This window comes from Moschus berezovskii, chromosome 2, assembly GCF_049115385.1.
Source record: "Moschus berezovskii isolate FMDL1 chromosome 2, NW_MosBer_1.0, whole genome shotgun sequence".
NCBI classification, from domain to species: domain Eukaryota; kingdom Metazoa; phylum Chordata; class Mammalia; order Artiodactyla; family Moschidae; genus Moschus; species Moschus berezovskii.
This window is the reverse complement of record NC_142461.1, coordinates 100,743,982-100,768,114: the sequence shown is the minus strand read 5'-3', so window position 1 is coordinate 100,768,114 and position 24,133 is coordinate 100,743,982. Positions and strand designations below refer to the sequence as shown.

At 37.6% G+C, this 24,133-nt stretch overlaps 1 protein-coding gene across 12 annotated transcripts in view; it reads right to left on the bottom strand.

The window, feature by feature from the left end:
* Window positions 1–24,133, bottom strand: part of PKP4 (plakophilin 4) — a 274,592-nt gene that overhangs the window by 166,040 nt on the left and 84,419 nt on the right. Inside the window, exon 1 of one of the 12 annotated variants that reach the window (XM_088829543.1) lies at window positions 11,637–11,734. The exons of the other annotated variants lie outside the window; for them this stretch is intronic. The gene's annotated coding sequence lies outside the window, so the exon portion shown is untranslated. Of the gene's footprint in view, window positions 1–11,636; window positions 11,735–24,133 lie in introns of those variants that run through there. 12 annotated transcript variants of the gene reach the window in all.

Below are 24,133 nucleotides of genomic sequence, written 5' to 3'. Positions count from 1 at the left end.
GTTCCAAATAGGAAAAGGAGTACGTCAAGGCTGTATATTGTCACCCTGCTTATTTAACTTAGATGCAGAGTACATCATGAGAAACGCTAGGCTGGAGGAAGCACAAGCTGGAATCAAGATTGCTGGGAGAAATATCAATAACCTCAGATATGCAGATGACACCACCCTTATAGAAGAAAGTGAAGAGGAACTAAAAAACCTCTTGATGAAAGTGAAAGAGGAGAGTGAAAAAGTTGGCTTGAAGCTCAACATTCAGAAAACCAAGATCATGGCATCTGGTCCCATTACTTCATGGGAAATAGATGGGGAAACAGTGGAAACAGTGTCAGACTTTATATTTTGGGGCTCCAAAATCACTGCAGATGCTGACTGCAGCCGTGAAATTAAAAGACGCTTACTCCTTGGAAGGAAAGTTATGACCAACCTAGATAGCATATTAAAAAGCAGAGACATTACTTTTCCAACAAAGGTATGTCTAGTCAAGGCTATGGTTTTTCCAGTGGTCATGTATGGATGTGAGAGTTGGACTATAAAGAAAGCTGACTGCCGAAGAATTGATGCTTTTGACCTGTGGTGTTGGAGAAGACTCCTGAGAGTCCCTTGGACTGAAGGGAGATCCAACCAGTCCATTCTAAAGGAGATCAGTCCTGTGTGTTCTTTGGTGGGACTGATGCTAAAGCTGAAACTCCAATACTTTGGCCACCTCATGTGAAGAGCTGATTTATTGGAAAAGACTCTGATGCTGGGAGAGATTGGGGGTGGGAGGAGAAGGGGATGAAAGAGGATGAGATGGCTGGATGGCATCACAGACTTGATGGACATGAGTTTGGGTAAACTCCGGGAGTCGGTGATGGACAGGGAGGCCTGGCGTGCTGCGATTCACGGGGTTGCAAAGAGTTGGACATGACTGAGCAACTGAACTGAATTGAATATACAAAAACTTGTTTTAATTTAAAATTTTGTTAACAAATGCAAAATACAGGCACCAGAATAGTAATAATCCTTTTCTAAACACATCAACATGAAAGATTAAAATTCTGGGTTCTGACATTAAATCGATCTCTGCCTTCTCCTTCTGCTTATTAATAAATTGTAAATGAGAAAAAAGTTACCCATTTTTAATTCCAAATTTGTCTAGTTAAAATGAACTTTAATAGAAGGATAAGACATAAAAGGTGTCTGAGCTAGTCTCTTGCCATTTGTAACATCTTACACACAGGGCTTCCCTGGTGGCTCAGAGGTTAACGCATCTGCCTCCAATGCGGGAGATCCAGGGTCGATCCCTGGGTCGGGAAGATCCCCTGGAGAAGGAAATGGTAACCCACTCCAGTATTCTTGCCTGGAGAATCCCATGGATGGAGAAGCCTGGTAGGCTACAGTCCATGGGGTCACAAAGAGTCGGGACACGACTGAGCGACAGAACGGAACGGACACATAGGACAACCCAAGGAAGGGAGTCTTCACTCTTGTAGAACAGTGAGCATACAAATGGTGATTGCAGAATCACACTGAGACCAGACCACTGAAAGCTCTGATATTAAGTTTATCAAGGAAATGGATCAAGTGGGAACCAATATACCTCAGGAGACATTTAGGTCATATAGCAATGGAGAGGCCAATTAACCCCAACAAATCCCATGCAGGTCTATATGAATATCTTTGGAGGGTCTGTGTTCTAAGAACCCCATCTAGGAACCAAAAATGTCATACTGTTCAAAAATTCAAAACAGATATTTGTACAGAGGCAAATGGCTAGGCAAATGACCTTGCTAGGTAAGATCAAAGGTATCTATCTATATGATGAAAGGTGCAGAAATATATCAGTCACAAAGTACTGATAAATTATGGTATATAGCATAGTCTGAAAGGCTCCATCTTGAAAATCACGGTCCAGAGATACTGGTTAGGATATTTTATGCATAGGAGGGACCTCTATAGGGAAGGAAATTATACCTAAAATTTAGCTTACTCAATTTCATCTATGCACATTAAAAAGAGGGGGGAAGAGAAAGTGGAAAAAGGCACATAACACTGTTTTGTCCCATTATTGTTAATTTTAACTTAGAGCACTTAATTTAGGTGGTGTGTATCATGTTTTTCCACTGTAAAGTCACTTGTTTTCCTTTTGTAACTAATAACATCCTATAGGGAGATACTTTGAGACTATGTAATAGATTATATAAATATCATGTTTCTCATCATCCTTATACACTAGTTTTAGCAGCCACTGGTGGTTCATGCTCCAAGCAATTATTACTATCAGTTCAGTTCAGTCTCTCAGTTGTGCCTGACTCTTTACAACTCCGTGGACTGCAGCATGCCAGACTTCCTTGTCCTTCACCAACTCCCAGAGCTTGCTCAAACTCATGTCAATAGAGTCGGTGATGCCATCCAACCATCTATGGTGGTTGCCAAAGGTGGGTTTTTTTCTCTCCTAATTCTATTTCAGGATTAATTTTGCACAAGTGTAATGGATGCTCATGAAAAATAATGGATGATTCTGAGAAAGGCAATCTACTCACTACACCCCAAGAAGTCCTGATCTTTTTTCCTCAACTATTAATACTTGAGAGTAAGGCTGACCCAACCCCATAAGACCCTCTAACCAGGAGAAAGCAGTCCCATCTGCCAAAATACCATGGCTGGTGTGTATCGATTAAGTACCAATTAATTGCAAACATTTCAGAGGTGGGGGTCAATTTTCTTCTCTCTTCAAGACACATCTATGTCCAGTTATAAGAATACAATGTAAGTAATACAATGATGCATCCCCTGGATTAATAGCATGTCTTGATCCAAACAAGCCCACAAGATCAAATGCTTCTTGATAAGGCAAAGATGAGCCAACGAGTTAATAGGGTTAAGAGAAACAGGGATGGGGAGTGGGGTTCAGGATGGAGGATGTATACATGTATACACATGCATACATATGGCTGATTCATAATGATGTGTGGAAAAAACCATCATGATACTATAAAGTATTATCCTCCAATTAACATAAATTGGAGTAATTATGCTCCAATTAACATAATTTCTTTTTTTTTTTTTAAAGAAGGGAGCAGGGATGAAATATGGATGAACTTCAGAGGGCTGACTGCACCTAACTACTTGTAGGCCCAGCTATTCCCAGAGTGCTGAATAAGCAAAGAATGGGGTAAGAAGTCAAAATCAGGGGTGGGGTTAGGGGAGGGGTGCAGATTCAACCCACTCACTCATTTCTTATAGGGATGAAGCCTCAAGGCCACTAAGAACTTTCTCCCAAACTCTGAAATATACTGCAATAAAATTTTAAGGGACTAAAGCAGAACACACTGACTCAAGTTTATTTTTCAGACATGAAATAAAACATGATACTCCTCTGTAAAAATACCCTCTGGTAATGCTGGAAACGTAACATTACAGAGTTGTATAACCTAAAGCAATTTCTTCAGTGTTAACACAGAGAAGCCAGATACAAATATTAAATTTTTTTCCACAGGGTTCAAGTTTTACTTATCCATCCAATTCTGTTTCTTCATAAGCAAACATGAATATAACTGTTTCAATCTTAAAATACTCCAGAAGTATAAGATGTTATTCCCATAATCCTGGTCCTCACATAGATGAGTCAGGCTTGATTTTATTAAAACTACCAACACAGGCTCCTTATGTTATTTCAATAAAATCGTTTCCTATATTCTATAAAGTACCCCACAGACAGTTAATCGTCTGAATCCCTGTCTGCCATCCCAAAGGCTTTATCTGTAATTCCAGTCATGGCGGATTACATTGCACACATTCTTCCCCAACAGAAAAATAAATGTTAGGATGAACAAATCTAAAACAAAAATTTTATATACAGCAGCTTCACCCAGCCTCAGCACAGATCTGAATTGTGGCCTTTGAGCTTTGCTGGCTGAACTCCAGGGAACTTCATTCTTCTACTCTCAGCCTATTAGGTCACCTTGTTTCTATATTTTACTCAAGGTATTTGCTCAAAAATATTTGCACTGAGTACCTAGCTAAATGAAGGAGATTAAAAAAAAAAAAATTGTTACCAAAGCTCTGCTGAAGCTCACAATCCAGTTTAAGACAAGTCATATTTGGGTTTTTTAAAACATAATATTTTTTTATTTTAAAGTCACCTTTGAGGTATAACTTTCATATAATAAAACCCATTTCAAAGATGCAGAGTTTGATGGGTTTCACTGAATATATACAACAATGAACTATAACTCCAATCAGATTTAGAGTATCTCACTCTCCAAAAATTGCCATAACTCCTTTTCATATGCCTTCTCCCTACTCCTTGGCAACCATGGGTTTGCTTTCTGCTGTTGTAGGTGAATTTGGTCTATTCTAAAATTTTACATAAATGAAATAATGTAGTATGAACTCTTCTTTGTCTGATTTCTTAAATTAGCGTGTTTTTTAGATTTTTCCATATTGTTGTGTGTATCAGTGTTTTTTTTTTCTTATTTAGTAGTATGAACAAAATAGAATTTGTTTATTCACCTGCATGCAGACAATTAAGCTGTTTCTAATTTGGGGGTACTGTAAACATCCACAAATGGTGCTATAAACATTCATATGTAAGTTTTTGTGTAGACATTTTTATTTCATTCATTCCTGGGTTGTACTCGAGAGTGTTGAATCATGAGGTAATTGTATGATTAATTTTAGAATTGCCAAAATGTTTTCTAACATGGTTTTATCTATCTTACAGTCAAATAGGCAAAAAAATGTAAAAACCATCTTAAGTCACAATCACAGGTCATAAAGTAGGAGATGGCCCAAATCTGGCTATAGTTTGCTGACTCCCACTCTAAACTTTTCTATATGTAAAATCATGTCTTCGTTGTAAAACATAACTTTAATTTTCCTTTTCAATTTTTGTGCTTGTTTTTGCTTTAATTTTCCTTTCCAATTTTTGTGCTTTTTCTTGCCTTACTGTACTGGTTAAAATCTTGGAATATAGTTAGTCTTTAATCATGAAATGTAACACTAGCTTTAAGTTTTTCATAAATGCCCTTTATTTGGGCCTGATGAGAGACTTCGTCATGAATGGGCACTGAAATTTTATCAAATGCTTTTTCTTTTTCCACTGAGAAAATGATGTGGGTTTTCTCTCTTTTTTTCTATTAATCTGTTGAATTACACTGCAAAATTTTCAAATTCTAAGCCAACCCTGCATTCTTGGGATAAACCATACTTGGTCATGATGATCTAAATTTTTACATATTGTTGAGTTGGTCTTTAATATTTTATAAAAGATTTTTATATTTATATTCATGAGGGATAATGGTTTATAGTTTTTTTTTATCATTAATGTCTCTGCTGGTTTTGGTATAAATGTAATGTTATATATACCATCAAATATTGAGATGTACTACAGCTTCTTCTTTCCGCTATTAGTCCACCTTTCCTCTTAAAAATGTGTAAAAGAATACAAATTTGCATTTCACAACGCAAAATTAACTTCTTGAAACTTGATAAAATTCTCGAAACATACTTACCATAGATAAGTTACCAGTTTGATTTAACACTTACATTAAAACTGAGTTCAAAGTTTCAACCCAGACTGGTCGGACTTCAAATGCCATTCTCTGAACAGCTGCCATACCATCCCTGGCCACCTAATCAGTAGGGAAGCTGAAATGCTGTGAAGTCAAGTCTTTTCTAAAATCCCCCAGCGTTCAGCGACAGAATGAACATTAAAAAAAACAGTCTGACTTACTCTAGCCTGGTGCTGTGTGATTACAACTCATCTCTTACCTTTTACCACCTGAACTTTGGTATTTCAGCCATTCATGTATACAGGCCCAGCTTACTTTTCTCTCAGTCCATAAATCACACCCCACTGCTTTTTATTCATAATCTGGGCCTCAATGCTTCTCCTTATTGTTTCTTTGTGGACGTTGTTTTAATCTTCTATCCACCAAACTGAGCTGCTTGAGAGGAAGTATTTTTCTCAAAAGTGAAATTAGGTTGAATTTGACACCTTAGTGGGCTAATTACTGCTTACAATTTTTGGTTCAAGCCCTATGCTGTTACTATCCCAACAAAAATATCACTTTTGTTTCTTGTATACTGAGGTCAACTGAACTCCCAAGTATCTTGTGACTACTTGAAAAGCAACATTCCAAAAAAGCATCAGGCTTTAAATATACAATGTCTTTTGTTTATACCATCTATCCATCTTTACCTAAGCATTTTCTGTTTGCAGGTTTAGAGTGCAACAATAATGCAGTAATAGAGATGGTTTTCATAATCTTTCAAGGAAAGTGAAACAAAAGTCTGAAGAAAAATTATGTTTGAACAACAACAACAAAAACCCCAAACTATATGAAAAAGTATATTGGGGAAAGAACTTTACTAAATTCTTTGGTTAAAGGAATCTAAAAAGCTAGGCATTTGAAATCTTTTACTTATTCATTATATTTAATGTTATTTTAAGTATATCACATAAAAGTCTCTACCTACATAAAATTCAATTCAAATAAATCCCAGAATAGTGCTACAAATTCAAGAAACATTTAAAAAATAATCTGACAGCCTAATGCAGAGTTTGACGGGTAGAATCCAAATGTCAAGGTATAAATGACTGAAGAGATACCAATTTAATCTGAGCTTACAATTCATTTATTTTCAAGATTAAAACCACCAAGTATAATATGATCCAGTATCTCCCTCAACCATAAATATGCTTCTAATTTTGAAGTGTTTTCAAAGCCACTGCATATAAACCTTTTTTGATTGATCATGAGAGAAACTATATGTAGGAGAAACTGGGTCCTGGGAATTACATGAAGAAAGCAATCATAATTTTTGGCACAACCGATTGCCAAGTGTACAGTAATTATGTTCAAAGAATTTTTATAAATATTAAACTAATTAGATCATATTATACAATGCACTTAACAAATTTTATCACAAGTTTACAAATAGGAAAAACTATGGTACCAGGTTAGAAACAAGCATGTCACTAGGTGGTAAATATGCAGATATATTACACACACACATATTTATGTACATTACATATATATTTATATATAATTACATATATTCATATGTATATCAATGAACAGCTATAATTTTTCATGGATATGATGAATAACCACCGGAAGCAAGCTTAAATACATGTGAAGATTATGAACTGAATGTAGGTATTATAAGGAAAATCCCAACACTTCTGCATCTGCTTAAATTCCATTACAGTTATGCTTTGTTATTATAAAAAGCATTAAGTTCATAAGATTTTATTAATGCTTTGCAATGTATAACAAGGGAACTTGCCCTCCAGCAGTTTACAACTTAGAAGAACAGACTTACCCATATCTCAAAATTTTAAGCCTCTTTTTCCACTTCCCTTTCCTTGAACAAACAACAAGAGACAGTGCTTCTGGTGGGGTTATAGGAGGAGCAAAAAAGGACAAAACTGAGGCTGCAGGAAGAGGAAACAGCTGGTAAAGTGAGAGTATACAGAGAAATAGAGGAGGCCCAGGCGTCTGGTGAGGAAGCGGGGCCCCCAAAAAAGGGAAGCAAAGAAAGACTTCCTCCTCAGATAACCAAGCTAATCAGAATGAAAGCTCAACTTTCCAGTGCCCAGTAGCTCCCAACTAAATATGGAAATCAGGCCTGCTCTCTGCCAGGCTCAGGACTCAAGACTACAGGTTCTGGGTCTCTGGGTGCCCAACGACACGGGTGTGGAGAGAATGGAATCAGATCCTGGTCCTGTGACTGAGAGGCCTTTGAGGGTAAAAGGAGGAGGGAGGGAGGGAGGGAAGGAAGGAGGGAGAGAGAGAGAGAGAGAGAGAGAGAGAGTGTGTGTGTGTGTGTGTGTGTGTGTGTGTGTGTGTGTGTGTGTGTGTGTGTGTGTGTGTGTGGGAGGGAGGGAAGGAAGGAGGGAGAGTGTGTGTGTGTGTGTGTGTGTGTGTGTGTCTGTGTGTGTGTCTGTGTGTGTGTGTGTGTGTGTCTGTCTGTCTGCGTGTGTAGGGAGGGATGGAGGGTGGGAGAGTGGTGGTTCATTCATTGAGCGCCAGCACTCCCTATTTGCACCTGCACGTAAAGAGGGCTCTCTCATGATCATGGATCTGTGATCTCATCTCCTGGACAGATGAAGCATGTGAACTTATCCAACAGCCAGTTACACATGGTAACAGTTATGTGCAGGCAGAGTTGGATGGATGACTGAATGAGAATAGAGGACCTTCTGGCTTCTGGTGGCATGTTCCATTTAGACCACATTCAATACTCAATGTCATCAAACAAAACAAATCCTTCATTACTATTGCTCACAAACAGCAACTTAACCCATTTACACCTCATTTCCCATGCATTTAAAATATTTAAGATAATCTGCACAATTCCTAGATCACAGAGCTACTGGGGGGAACTTAATTAGTATACACACTGTCATCACCTGCACAGTGCCTGGCCCAAGTGCACAGTAAACACTAATTATCATCCTATTGACAAAATTCTACTTACCTCTCTGATAAGGATAACTAGGATGGCTAGAACTGGTCTAGTCCCTCAGTGCTCTTCTTCCTAGTTACAACCTTTTCATGCATTCCTTTCTAAAACTGGCTATATGGATTCTTTATACTACTTAATAATTGTTCATTTCTCTGTCATCTTTGAGTAAAGAGTTGCTTCACAGGATTAAAATTTCTGGATATCCAAAGCTAATCCTCCAAAAGGCAATTTATTTTCTGATTTCAAACACCCCTAAGATGTTATGCTTTCTTCTGATTTGTTAAATATAACATATGGAACACACACACTTTCTTAACAATTACTAACGAAACATGCAGAACCACAACCACAGGGTGGCATCACTAGCGCCCGGGCCCTGCCCTGGAGTTGTTCTGTATCTTTCTGTGATACGGGAATGTAACCTGGCGCTGTCAGTCCCTCTTCTAATTCTGATGTCCCTCCTCCTTTCTTTTTTCCTCCCCTCTATTCCCTCTCCTCACCTCCCCTCTTCTCAACTCCTTGGCTAAATTTGCACATCCAAAACATAATCTATGAAATTCAAAGATAATCAAATTATATGCTGCAGACTAGGTGGAATAAGGTTGAGAGTGAGGGCCTTATAAGGACATTTTCATGGCAACTGTTAGAATGTTTCAAAGGGGTGAAGTTGTCAGTGGCCTGGCCTCCAAACAAATGCATATGTGTACATGCACATGGGAGTGCATACACCTGTGTGTGAGCATGTGCTGTATGTAAATATATTGGTTATTTAGGGGATAGTTCCTGGTGGCTCAGACGGTAAAGAATCTGCCTATAAAGCAGGAGACCCAGGTTTGATCCCTGGGTCGGGAAAATCCTCTGGAGAAGGAAATGGCACCCCACTTTAGTATTCTTGCCTGGAGAATTTCATGGACAAAGAAGCCTGGTGGGCTATAGTCCATGAGGCCACAAATAGTGGGACATGACTGAGTGACACACACACAGGAGATAGTTACTGTAGTCAAAACACTTTAAGTGTATTATTTTGCAATATTTTAAACTAAGCCTACAGACTAAAACAGAATTTTTTTTTTACATGATTTAGTCAACAAATACTGGAGTACTACAGTCACATGCTGAGCATTGTTCTAGGTACTGGGAATAAAAAGTTGAAAAAGGATAGATAACTTTCCTACTCTTAGGGATTAAAAAGTTTGAATTAGAAAACGTCTTTTGTCTTCCTAAAAGAGTAATGTTTTGTTGAGATTATATTGTGAAATTTACTCATTTCTAGTTACAAACTGTAGAGAAAAATTTTCAGTATTATAGGGGAAAAAAACTAACAGATGTAACTCTGAAGAGAGACCTGATAACATTACAAAAATATATTTAAAGTTAAAACCCTAGGTTAGTGTAGTTTTTCCAAATGCAGGAACAGAGAAGTAAAGAAATAGAAATGAACCAATAAGATATCATAGCATATTTAGTAATTTCCAATACTATGTTACAAGATGGCAAGAGCATGAAAAGTTTGACGAGGGTTTTTAAAAAAATTTAAGCAATATTAACAGGACTTCAAAAATCGGCATATTTAGGCTTAAAGGAGATACAAAAGAGCATTTAAAAAAAGAAACTTATTGAGAACGCAAGGAAATTAAACTCAACAACAACAACAAAATCCAATCGAAAAAGGGGCAAAGATCTAAATAAACATTTCTTCAAAGAATACATACAGATGGCCAACAGCCACATGAAAAGATGCTCAAATCGCTAATTATTAGAGAAATGCAAATCAAAATCACAATGAGGTATCACCATGAGGCCATCATTTTTAAAAATCTACAAATAAATGCTGGAGAGGGTGTGAAGAGAACCCTCATACATCTGCTGATGGGAACGGAAATGGTGCAGACAACATGGAAAACAGTATGAAGTGAAGTGACAGTCATTTAGTCATGTCCAGCTCTTTGTGACTGCATGGACTATACAAGCCATGAATTCTCTAGAATTCTCCATAATACAGAATTCTCCAGGCCAGAATACTGGAGGGGGTAGCCTTTCCGTTTTCCAGGGTTCGAACCCAGGTCTCCCACATTGCAGGCGGATTCTTTACCAGCTGAGCCACAAGGGAAGCCTGGAAAACAGTATGGAGGTTCCTTCAAAGACTAGAGTTGTCATGTGATTCAGCAATCCCACTCCTGGGCATATATCCAGAGAAAACTGCAATTCAAAAAGATACTGGCACCTCTGCAAACAGCAGCATTATTTACAACAGCCAAGACACAGAAACAATCTAAATGTCCATTGACAGATGAACAGATAAAGATGTGATAAATGTACACAATGGAATATTACTCAGCCATAAAAAAGAGTGAAATAATGCCATTTACAGCAACATGGTTGACCTAGAGATTATCATACTAAGTGAAGTCAGAAAGAGAAAGACAAATATCATATGATAACCACTTATATGTAGAATCCAAAAAAATAGTAAAAAAGAACTTATTTACAAAACAGAAATGGACTCACAGACGTTAAGAGATTTGTAGTTGGCAAGGGGTGAGTGTTTAGGGGGAGGGATGGATTGGGAGTTTGGGATTAGCAGATGTAAACTAGTATATACAGCACAGGAAACTATCAATATATTCAATATCCTGTGATAAACCATAATGGAAAAAAATAGGAAAATTATATAAATGTATAACTGATTCACTTTGCGTACAGCAGAAATTAATACAATGTTGTAAGCCAACTACAATAAATTTTAAAAACCAAACACAAGGAAATCAAATTTTAGTCTATCATCCACAGCATCTCACTTATAAATGTTAAAAGAGAATTTAAAAATCAGTGTAATGATTCTGACCTTTGCTAAGCCACAATGAGCACCCAGTACAGCTAAGCCCAGTCCAGCACTAATCAAGAAGGCAGAGTAAGCCAGATAGAAAAGAGGGCAGAAGAGCAACAAGGCCCATAGACCAGGGCACCCACACTTTTGTCAAGTAGACTGTGGGAAAAACTGTTAGTTGTTGATCATCATTGTATCTGAACTTAGCTGGAGCCTGCAGTCCCAGCTTTTGAGGCTGCTTGTTGTGGCCACATGGTCAAATTCACCCAGTTCAATGCCTGAGAGGAACAAGCCTCTCTAGACCATGCCCTCTGAAAGGAACACGTCTGTTCCCCTGATTCTTCACCCTTACCTCCTGACAGAACCTGATGAGAACTGGGAGCTGTCTCAGACGCTGACAGCAACCATGAGGCAAAGCTGCCTTGGCAGCTCTGGACCACTTCTCTCTGGAATGTTCTGCAACAGAAGCAAATTTCTATCTTGTTTATTTAAGCCATGATATTTTGATGTCTCATTTTTCAGAGCAGCTAAACCTGAAGCCCAATTAACACATATTTATGGCAGAGTTCACTGTTTTAATGCCTAATTGCCTCAACTTGTATTCTGAAGCTTAGCAAGTATATTCTGAACATCTTTACTAGGTTTTAAGCATCTTTCATTGGATTATGCATCTAGAGGGCGGGGATCATGTCCTCTGTTTCTTGAAACTGCCTAATAGAGGGCTGATTAAGGGAAAGGAGGGGCAGAAAAACATGTAAGTTTAAGCTACAAGGCTTTAGTGTCTGAGAGTCCCCTGGAATCGACTCCTTTGTCAATTCCTGAATTCTAATCAGATGTGTGAACTTTAGGAAGTTCAGTCATCCAACAAACATCAGTTGAGCGTCTATTTTGCAGCAGGCCTCATTCTAGGAACAAGGGTTTCTGTTATGGATGACAGTGTCTACATTCCAATAGATTTAAGTTTTACAAACTCATTAACCCTCAGCTACTTCAGCTGTATGGGACTAATAATAGCGACTGATTTTAGGACTCTGTGAGGATGACATGAGGGGATACATACAAAGTGCTTATGTGAGTCACTGTTATACACATTGGTACTCAATAAATGTCAATGGTAACTAAAAAATCGTCAATAATTTGTGCTTGATACACACTGTCACAACATCGGAGCACTGTTTCTTAGCATCCAGTAAGAAAAGGAAGTTAGAGGTTACTATTTCCTATTAGAGTCTCATCTCTGCTGTCAGTTTGATAGGAATTCTAGACATGTCCTACAGATAAATAAAGGCTTACTAAATGCAATATATCACAGAGCATGTGGGGCCTAATATTTAAAATTGAAAATATTAAAAAATTTATTCAAGAAATAATCCCTTTTTCTAAACTGATTTAAAGAAATGGGTGGATTCTTTGCAATGTGATCATTTGGAAACAGCCTTTAAGGTGTTGGGGCTCAAACCACAGCACTGCGCACCTCCCTGTGGCAGCTGCAGGACCTGAAGCACACCAGATTGCTTCAGCACGTCTCCTGCACCGAGTCAGAATCTGCCACTTCCACCAGCTACGGTTCATAGTCTCAAAACAATTAATGGCTTCTTGGATCCAGCAGAGAGCTCTTTCAGAATAATCCTATGACGTTATTTTGGACTGCAGAATGTTTAAATCCATTTTAGGCAACAAAGAGTCCTAAGGCAGGTTTTAACAAGAAACAAGGGGTTGGAGTGGGATTTTTTTCAATTCACCAAACAAAACTGAGATTGGGAAATAAAGATTTCCAGTAGATGAAAATGAAAAATGAATGCTCTGCAGGAAACAAAGAGCAACAGGGTAGACAATACTCCACACTTGTGGGTGGCTTCATTTTGCAAAAGCAATTTCAGGAGCAATTAGAACTGAATGCCAGTTTTATTACTAAACCCCAAAGACAGAAAACTTCAATATTCATGAAATACCTGACAGCTCTGCTTCTACAGAGGGGCTTGACCACCTATCAAGTACCAAGCACTTTACTGGCATTTTAAATATACACCCTATAACCTACAAACTGGGCATTGTTGTAATTTCACAGAGGAAACAAGCTATGAAAGGTTAAGGGGCTTGCCCAATAGCATAAAGCTACTTGTGGAAGTTTGGATTTGAATACAGGTCAGCCTGACATCAATGTCTGCATGCTTCCCATTCTACTAAGAAACGACTGAATTCTTTGGAAGGGTACAGTGAAACTCTGTAAATTCAATGATGAGTCAGGATTATCAGATTATTAGTATAAATAAGAACAAGGCTAACATTTAAAAATATTCCCTATGGTACAGTGATGTCCTCAGGACAAACTGACACTCCCACCCCCACCCCCTGCCTCAGCTCAGGGCTCCCCGTGCTTCTACAGGGTCCCAGGACTGACTAGCTTGCCCAGTAGCCAGCAGTACCCTCCCTCCAAAGTGTCCTACTGAAGACTGTGGGAGAGAGCTATTCTTTTTTGGCTCAGTTCTCCTGGTTGGTAACCTCCCCCCCTCACAACCTGGCTCTCAGGTGGCCACCTGACATTTTTCTGAGCTGTAAGGTACATGACCTTTGAACTTGCCAGTACTACTCTGCCGTAGGAATCAAAATCTGAATTGGGAGAACATGGTTTTCTCAAGACGTTTAAAAACCGATTTTGGGCAATCAAAATGCTACCTAAAACAGCCACAGAATACAAACTGGACCTTGTGCTTTGCAACAGTCTGTGGCCAATCTATTCTATTTCGTTGTGTATTTCTAGTCTGCCTGGGCTAAAGGATTTTGAAGCTGGGATGTTATTTTCCAAATATAAGAATTATATTGGAAAAGGCTCCATTTTTTTTTTTTTTTGCATAGTTCTAGTCATAAAATAAGACAGTCCTAATTACTACATTTACTTTCTTCTGTGTAGGAATATATCATAAGGGAACATTTAGAGTCTAACCATGTGAGTTCTGCCAGTTCAAATAAATCAGTCAGAGTGGATACAATTGGGTTTGGATAGCATCCAGGTTATGGAAGGCAAGAATAGATTAGAGGTATGAGCCATTCCAGCAGTGACAAACTCTCAACTTCTCTGTAAAAGCACCAGTGTTTCTTCAGGCTTAGACATGACTCACTAAGGCTACATTTTCAATGAAATATTGCTGGAAGCACTTAAAAGCTGGAAAATATAATCATGTCAGAACAGATGCCTCACTCCCTACCCTCAATGAGTGACATCATTTTGAGAAGTAGTCAGTCTGCTGTCACCAGGCAGTGGGGTTGGAGAGGCAGATGTTTGCACAAGTAGAGGAAGCCCAAGGGTAGCATGGTCCTGAACAAGATGTGAGGACCACCATTCCACTTTAGAAATGAACATTCATTTTTGAACAAATCTCTCATGACTATCATGAGAGACTATTCTTTTTTTCCCTTCCATTATAAAAATCAGGCATAAATTTTTGGACACATGTCATGAGGAAACTTTTTCTTTTGGATATATAACCCCCTTCCTACTATGTTTTTGGGGGAAGGACCTTCTTACTTCCACCCTCACTATTCCCAGGGAATGAACACTTCATGAAGTGACACTGATGTTTGCTGCAATGTTTGTGTTTTGTTCCCTACCTATTTTCCATGAACACACAGACATTTTCAATAAATATATATTCAACAAGTATGGAAAGTTGATTAGTATCAGACACTGCTCTAAGCTCTGAAATACAGTGGAAAGCATCCTTGGAGTTATATCTGTGAGTCGAGCACTCCAAAAATACAGGTATTTGGTACACTTCTCTGCTGCTGCTGCGTCACTTCAGTTGTGTCCGACTCTGTGTGATCCCACAGACGGAAGCCCACCAGGCTCCCCCGTCCCCAGGATTCTCCAGGCAAGAACACTGGAGTGGGTTGCCATTTCCTTCTCCAATGTGTGAAAGTGAAATCGCTCAGTCGTGTCCGACCCTTAGTGACCCCACGGACTGCAGCCTACCAGGCTCCTCGATCCATGGGATTTTCTAGGCAAGAGTACTGGAGTGGCTCGCCATTGCCTTCTCCGGGTACACTTCTCTACATCTTCCTTTTCTGACTTAATGATTCTTTGTAGAAAAGCCCTCCAAGGCAACTGGTAAAGATATAGCTGAGGAATCTCATAATGAGATTTCTGAATATACTGTGTAAAGGTATCTACAAATAATTGGATATGCAGAATTGCTTGAAGATGATAGATACAACCTCTATCTCCATGGGTGCAGAAAGATGTTGACTCCTCCCATCAGCTTCATCAGCATGATGCCACAGGGGCCCCAAGGCATGCAACCTCTGCCTGGTCCTCTGGATAGAACGCCTTCCATGGGCCAAGTCTCAGCCTGGATCCATGCCTTTGAATATTCTTCAGTTTGGATGCAGGTGCTTCCTAAATGGCCCTGGGCTAGAACTTGCTGCTTCCACAACCTTTCTTCATACCATCTCAAGAGTAACAACTGTATCCTTGAATGCCAGTGAATGTTTATTGAATACTCACTGTTTCAGAAAGATTGGAACCATTATTCTCATTTTACTACAAATGAAGACACAGGAGCCTCTATCTAAAGTAACCTGCTCAAAGTCACACAGCATAGCCAGGGGCAGAAGTGGGAGCTGCTGCTCCTAATCACTGTGCTATGATACCCTCTGGATCTGAAGGCTGCCATCACAGTGATGCTAAATTTTCCATTTCAACCATGATTTATCTGACATATTTTCCACAACTTGCAATCTATATACACTTACTTCTTTTCTTTCCTTCTCTGTCAACTTAATCTAAAGGTAACCTTTTACTGTCAATCCTAAAGGAAATCAATCCTGAATATTCACTGGAAGGACTGATGCTGAAGCTCCAATACTTTGGCACCTGATGTGAAGAGCTGACTCATTAGAAAGACCATGATGCTTGGTAAAACTGAAGGCAGAAGGAGAAGGGAATGAAAGAGGACAAGATGGTTGGATGGCATCCCTGACTCGATGGACATGAGTTTGAGCAAGCTCCGCAAGTTGGTGATGGACAGGGAAGCCTGGTGTGCTGCAGTCCATGGGGTCACAAAGAGTAGGACACAACTGAGTGACTGAACTGAACTGAACCTTTTACTATCTTTTTGAAAACTTCAGTCATATTGTTTTATGGCTTCAGAGCTTTTATTAAGCATTATATGATTTTTGTAAGGAAACTTAGAAAATACAAAGGAAAAAAATACTCAGTATTTAGAAGTGTCTCTTGTTTTATTAATGATTGCACCTGTGTGTGTATACGCACATATATACACACATGTGCATTTCTATAGCAAATTTTTACCTATATGGTTAGATGCCTCATCTTTTCATTTGTATTATGAGTTTTTCTTGTTATTAAAAATTCTTTAGAAATGAGATTTTTAAATGCCGTGTAAAGCCTTTCATACTCATGTACTATTATGTATTCATTCCACTTTATTAGATAATCAAGCTGTTGCCAATTTTTAGATATCATAAACATCACTATGATTAATATTTTTCTGTTAACACTTAGCATTTCCTTAGACTAGACACTTGGAATTATTGGACCAAAGATATACTCATTCTTAAGGCTTTTAATATACATATCATTAAAGTGCTTCCCAAAATGGTTGCCAATTTACTCTTAGCAATACTGCATGAAATTGCTAACATCACTGTACTCACACTGTTTTTTACTCTTTAACTGTTACCAATATGAAAGGCAGATATATTTTCATTATTTTAATATGTATTTCTATAATTACTAGTGTGGTAAAAATATCATTTCACATGCACGTTAGTTATTTATATCCCTTCTTTTGTTCAGTTCAGTTCAGTTGCGTCTGACTCTTTGCGACCCCATGAATCACAGCACACCAGGCCTCCCTGTCCATCAACAACTCCCGGAGTTCACTCAAACTCATGTCCATCTAATCACTGATGCCATCCAGACATCTCATTCTCTGTTGTCCCCGTCTCCTCCCACCCCCAATCCCTCATAGCATCGGACTCTTTTCCAGTGAGTCAACTCGTCTGTTAATGTCAAATACCTCCCTTTCATTAGGTAGTTACTGTATTTTTCTTTCTCATTTGTAATTACTCAGCACAGATTGCATTCATTTTATTCACTCATCTGATAGGTAACTGCTGAACTCCATTAACCTATCTGTCTTGTGCTAAGGACACAGTTCTATTCCTCATTGTCTAGAATACCTTTGGGAATTTCCTTACAAGACTTCTTCCAAGTAAATATATATCTTAACATACTTAAGATGATACCACTGACACTGATGTTTTACATACAGTTAAAGTACACATAGATCCAAGGAAGATAAAAACATGTATAGAAATTTGTTCCCAGCTCAAACTGAAGATTTTTTTTCTTTTATGTCTTTGCAAATTCAATAAGCCAACAAACCATGACTCAGAGCATTCAATATAAGCTTATAGGTTGCAAAACATCTTAAGTGCTGTGATAATGAAAAATGCCACCAAATGTCTAAATGATACCCTACACTGACTAGGCATTCTTCCTGTGGAGTATCTAAAATACATATGCAGTTTACCTACTATTATCAAGAGTGAATCAGAACAGTACCAATGACTAACAGGGACAGTCACCAGAGACAGTAATATATCCATCTGAACTATGTGAAGAATACAGTTTGGGGACCATAAGAAGCAGAAAAGCACTGGATAAAACTGCAAAATCTAACTGATAGCATACAATAACCCTAGATTCCTTGGAATCTTAATCAAGTAAGAGATGATGTACTAGCTATTTCATACCATAAATTTCTCATTCTTGAGTCTTATATTTGGTTATTCTCTGAAGGGAGCACTTCTTCAACTATTAAAGGGTATGAGGGCACAAGAGTGAATCCATTTCATGATTTCTTAAATGTCTGAAAGTATATTTTTCATTCTTCATACACTGAAGACATTCTAGCTGGGTATAAAACTCCTGGACTATAAGCATTTTTTCCCCCTTCAATACTCTAAACACACTGTTCCACACCAAGTTATATGTCAGTCTGATCTAATTTTCTGTAGTTAAACTATTTATATGGATTCTTCTAGAACCCCTTTCCTCTTTACCTTTGTATAATATAAAACTTTGTCAAAATTATCCCTGGACAGGATCCTTTTCCAAATGCAATGACTGGAATGTGCTGACCAGTTGAAATCTGTATACTCAGAGCTATATTTTCTGCTTAGAAAACTTCCAAAATTATATTTAAGTATTATTTCTGCTCTACTTATTCTAACATCCTTTTCAAGAACATCCACAATACTTAATGTTAGATTTATTCTCTTTGGCCTCCACGTCTGCTGCTGCTGCTGCTGCTAAGTCACTTCAGTTGTGTCCGACTCTGTGTGACCCCAAAGACGGAAGCCCACCAGGCTCCCCCTTCCCTGGGATTCTCCAGGCAAGAACACTGGAGTGGGTTGCCATTTCCTTCTCCAATGTGTTAAAGTGAAAAGTGAAAGTGAAGTTGCTCAGTCGTGTCCGACCCTTAGCGACCCCACGGACTGCAGCCCACCAGGCTCCTCCATCCATGGGGTTTTCTAGGCAAGAGTACTGGAGTGGCTTGCCATTGCCTTCTCCGGGCCTCCATGTCTAGGGACATCTATATCTTTTTTGTTCTTTTCTTCCATATTCCAAGATAACTTCTCAAATAATATTTATCAACCACAGTGATTCAATTTTCTTCTATATCTATTTATCCTTTATTACCTCCAATGTTGATGTTAATTATTTACTATGCATCTCTAGAGTATAACTGCCTGGATATGAATACTAGATTTCCTATTGATCAACTGTGAAAGCTTGGACACATTATTCAACTTTACCAGTTTCAATTTTCCCATCTGTAAACAGCAGTAATAATAATAACTATCTGTATGATTCTAGGTTTTTAGTTACAAGCAACTGAAAACATCTTGGCTAATTTAAAGATTAAAAACAATTTACTGGAACAACTTGTACAGCTCAAGGCTATATATTTTCTCACTTAGTCTATTCAGGTGGAAAAACGCAAAGAACAAGAAATTTGAATCACATGTTCAGTGGCCAAAAATCCTGACAGATTTTCACAACTCATAAAGGTTTGATAAATAATAGAGGAAATCCTTCATGTAAAGCACTTAGCACAATGCCTCGCATACAGTTTAAGTAATAATAATTGTTAGATATTAGTTTCCTAATGGATTTCTATTCCACAGAGTTTAATGCCTTTTATATCTCACTAACAGTGATAAGATCCTTTCTAACATTTTTCACTTGTTTCCTGTAGTAGCAGTGGTGATGATGGTGGCAGAAAGCGAAGAGACAGCAATTTGACTGTACTGAAAAGCAGGGAAACCACATAAAACAATGTAGGGTCTTTGCACTTACAAGGGCAGATCTAACATAAATGATCTGCTAACCATTCTTCTCAATTTTGTTCTATTGTCCTTATAGTAGAACTCCTCTCCAACTCTGACAATAGGGTGGACATCTTCACAGTTTTCAATGGGAAATCAAGAGAAGTTTTTAAAGGGTATGATATTAAAAAAAAGAAATCCAATTAAATAAAAGTTCTGCATGAATAAAAATGTTTTCCCTATTCTATAGTGCAGATCAAATAAATTAAGTGAAACAGCATTCTGTTCAGTATCCATACCTATATAAGTTTTCATATTCTTACCTACAGGCCATCAAATCTTCTAATCAGCTGGGAATAATGCCAACAGCAGCAATTACTAAGATGTATTTTTCCACAAAATAATTTAGTAACAATTCACTTTTTCATTATACTTTGCTAACTAAAAGAAAAATCAAGATCCTGCTGTTAACTGCTTACATTATAAGGAAAAATAAACAATATTCCTCTTTCTAAGAAACAACTGAGAAAATTGGGACAATGGGGAAAATCCAGTAAGCTTGCCCGCTTCCAACAACTATCTCTTTTAAGTAAGAAACATATAAGGTAGATAAGGTCATGAGTGAAAAAAGAAGGTGCCAATTTATTCTACACTTGGGCAAGACAGGTTTACTCTTTTATTAATAAAAGAATTTATGGAAATATTTTGCAAAGGGGAAAAGCAATGGTTTATGTCAACTTTTGATGGAAAAGAATTTCTAAAGGAAAACAGACTGCTGAGGAAAGGGAACTGATTTCACCAGAACAGATTAGAAGGACATACATGCAGTGGCTGAGGACCTTTATCTTGATTTAGGCTTTAGGAATGATTTTAAGAAAATGTATTAATTGGATATATGCATATTAGAGTAGATAATACCACATGATTAATATTATTCTGATATCATGCTGGTTTATAGGAATTTTCACATGTAAAGGCGTACAAATTGAAATTCAAATTGAAATGCCTTGAACTCCAATTTCGAAAGGAAAATTAAATTTTCCTTCAAAAGCCAAAAGACTTCTACTCTAGGAAAACTATCTCTCAATGGTGAAAACATGAAAGCATTTCCTCTAAGATCAGGAACAAGACAAGAGTGTCCACTCTCAACCACTATTATTCAACATAGTATTGGAAATCCTAGCTAAGGCAATCAGAGAAGAAGAAAAGTGAAATCAGATCAGAAATGTAGTAAAGCTCTCAATGTTTGCAGATGACATGATACTATGAACAGAAAACCCTAAAGATACTATCACAAAATTACTAGAGCTGATCAGTGAATTTAGCAAAGTTGTGGGATACAAAATCAATACAAAGAAATCACTTGCATTCCCATATACTAACAATGAAAAATCAGAAAGAGAAATTAAGGAATCAATCCCATTCACCACTGCAACAAAAAGAATAAAAATATCTAGGAAGAAACCTACCTAAGGAGACAAAAGAACTGTATACAGAAAAACTATGATACTGATGAAAGAAGTCAAAGACAACATAAACAGTTGGAGAGATAGTCCATGTTCCTGGGTTGGAAGAATCAATATTATGAAAATGAATATACTACCAAATGCAATCTGCAGATTCAATGCAATCCCTATCAAACTACCTAGCATTTTTCACAGAGGGAGATCAAAAAAATTTCACAACTCATATGGAAACACAAAATACCTTGAATAGCCAAAAGAGTCTTGAGAAAGAAGAATGGGGCTGGAGGAATCAACCTTCTTGACTTTAGATTATATTGCAAAGCTACAGTTATCAAGACAGTATGGCACAGAAACAGAAATACAGACCAATGGAACAAGTTAGCCCATAAATAAACCCAAACACCTATGAGTACCTTATTTTTGACAAAGGAGGCAAGAATATACAATGGGGCAAAACAGCCTCTTCAACAAGTGGCACTGGGAAAACTGGACAGCTACATGTAAAAGAATGAAATTTGAATACTTCCTAACACCACACACAAAGATAAATGCAAAATGGATTGAAGACCTAGATATAAGACCAGAAACTATAAAACTCTTAGAGGAAAAACATAAGCAGAACACTCGATGACACAAATCAAAGCAAGATCCTCTATGACCCACCTCCTAGAGTAATGGAAAATAAATAAACAAGTGGGATCTAATTAAACTTGCAAAGCTTCTGCACAGGAAAAGAAACTATAAACAAGGTGAAAAGACAACCCTCAGAATGGGAGACAATACTAACAAATGAAACAATTGACAAAGGATTAATTTCCAAAATATATAAGCAGCACAAACAAGTCAATACTAGAAAAACAAACAGCCCAATTAAAAAGTGGGAAAAAGACCTAAACAGACCTTTCTCCAAAGAAGACATACAGATGACTAATGAACACATGAAAAGATGCCCAAGATCACTCATTACTAGAGAAATTCATATCAAAACTACAATGAGATATCACCTCACACCAGTCAGAATGGCCATCATCAAAAAGTCTGCAAACAATAAATGCTGGAGAGGGTGTGAAGAAAAGGGAACGGTCTTGCACTGTTGGTGGGAATGTAAATTGACACAGTCACCATGGACGATGGTATGGAGATTCACTAAAAAACTAGGAATAAAAACACCATGTCACCCAGAAATCCCACTCCTAGGCATATACCCTGAGGAAACCAAAATTGAAAAAGACACATGTACCCCAATGTTCACTGCAGCACTATTCACTGCAGCTAGAACATGGAAACAACCTGAATGCTGATCAACAGATGAATGGATAAAGAAAGTGTGGTACATATCTACAATGGAATATTACTCGGCCATAAAAAGGAACACATTTGAGTCAGTGCTAATGAGGTAGATGAACCTAGAGCCTATTACACAGAGTGAAGTAAGAAAGAGAAAGATAAATATTGCATACTAACACATATACACGGAATCCAGAAAGATGGCACCAAAGAATTTATTCTCAGGCAACGGACAAACAGACATAGAGAACAGACTTATGGACTCGGATTTAGGCAGGGGCGTGGGTGGTGGGGGAAGGAGAGGGTGAGATGCATGGAAAGAGCAACATGGAAACTTACATGACCATATGTAAAATAGACAGCCAATGAGAATTTGCTGTATGACTCAGGGAACTCAAACAGGGGGCTCTGTATCAACCTAGAGGGATGGGATGGGGAGGGAGATGGGAGGGAGGTTCAGGAGGAAGGGCACATATGTACACCTATGACTGATTCACGTTGATGTTTGACAAAAAACAACAAAACTCTGTAAAGCAACTACCCTTCAAAATAAAGAAACTGTCTTCCAATTTATGACAGCAATTTTCATACCTGAAATGATTTATAAGAATTTAATTTTATAACATGATTTCAATAATGTGTTTCATCTTTCAATAATGTGTTCTTTCAATTTGCTCGTGGAATTTTTCTGTTATTTTAAATCTCTATATTATGAAGGTTTCAGTACATAAAAACTATTAAGATTCTATAAGCTAAGACACAGATTTGTCTTTGCACTACTTGAAATCAACTTTACGTTTTAAATGATTTTTCTTAGGAGTTCCTAGAACAAAATACTCAAAGCCTAAATTACTTTGCTGAGGTACAAGCAGATTTGATCACTTTGGAAAGAATACACACATAAAATAAAAACAGACACAGTAATGCCGTATGGACCCTTTTCTGCAAAAGTGACAAAAACTACAATTTAGATATGAAGAACACAAACATGAAGACAGACTGTTCTGCAATAGCTGCAGAATAACTTCAAGGTTATACCTGCGGGAAAAAAGCATGTTTCTGAAATAATTTTCTCTCCAGAAGTGATTCTGCAAAGAAAAACAATCAAGCGGTGCAAAGAATTTAATACTGAATGATCCTGTCACCCATTTAATCTCACCAACTCAGCAGTCACTCATTTCACATTTAACATCATAAAGTTTGCATATACAGGGGAAAAATTATTCCATATATTCATAATTTAACTCTGAACAGGAATTGTGAACTGAGTTATTCAACTGAAAAGGAAATTATCATTTTAAATATGCAAAGGCAAGGTTGACTTTAACTGTTAATAAAGGAAAAATATTCTATTACTTTCAAATGTAAACCAAAGGTACAGCTAACTCAATGGTAAAAACTAAATAATTGTCTAATAGTTAATAATAATGCCTAAGTAAGCAAATTTACATAAAACTGGCATAATACAATATATATCTGTAGCCTGATTAAAAAAGGGGACAAATGTACATATATTCTTGGATTTTGTGGTTCCAATTAATGAATATTCATTACGTGCCAATTACCACAAATAAAAATATACAATATGGTTTGTAACTCTGTATTCTTCTGAGGGCAGAAATTGTATTAAACAGACCACCTTTATAGGTCTCCTGTCCATCCCTCCCATCTCTTTCCTGGACAGTCTTTGCTCACAGTAGGCTTTCAATATATACATATTTTTTTTACCTAGTTAAAACCA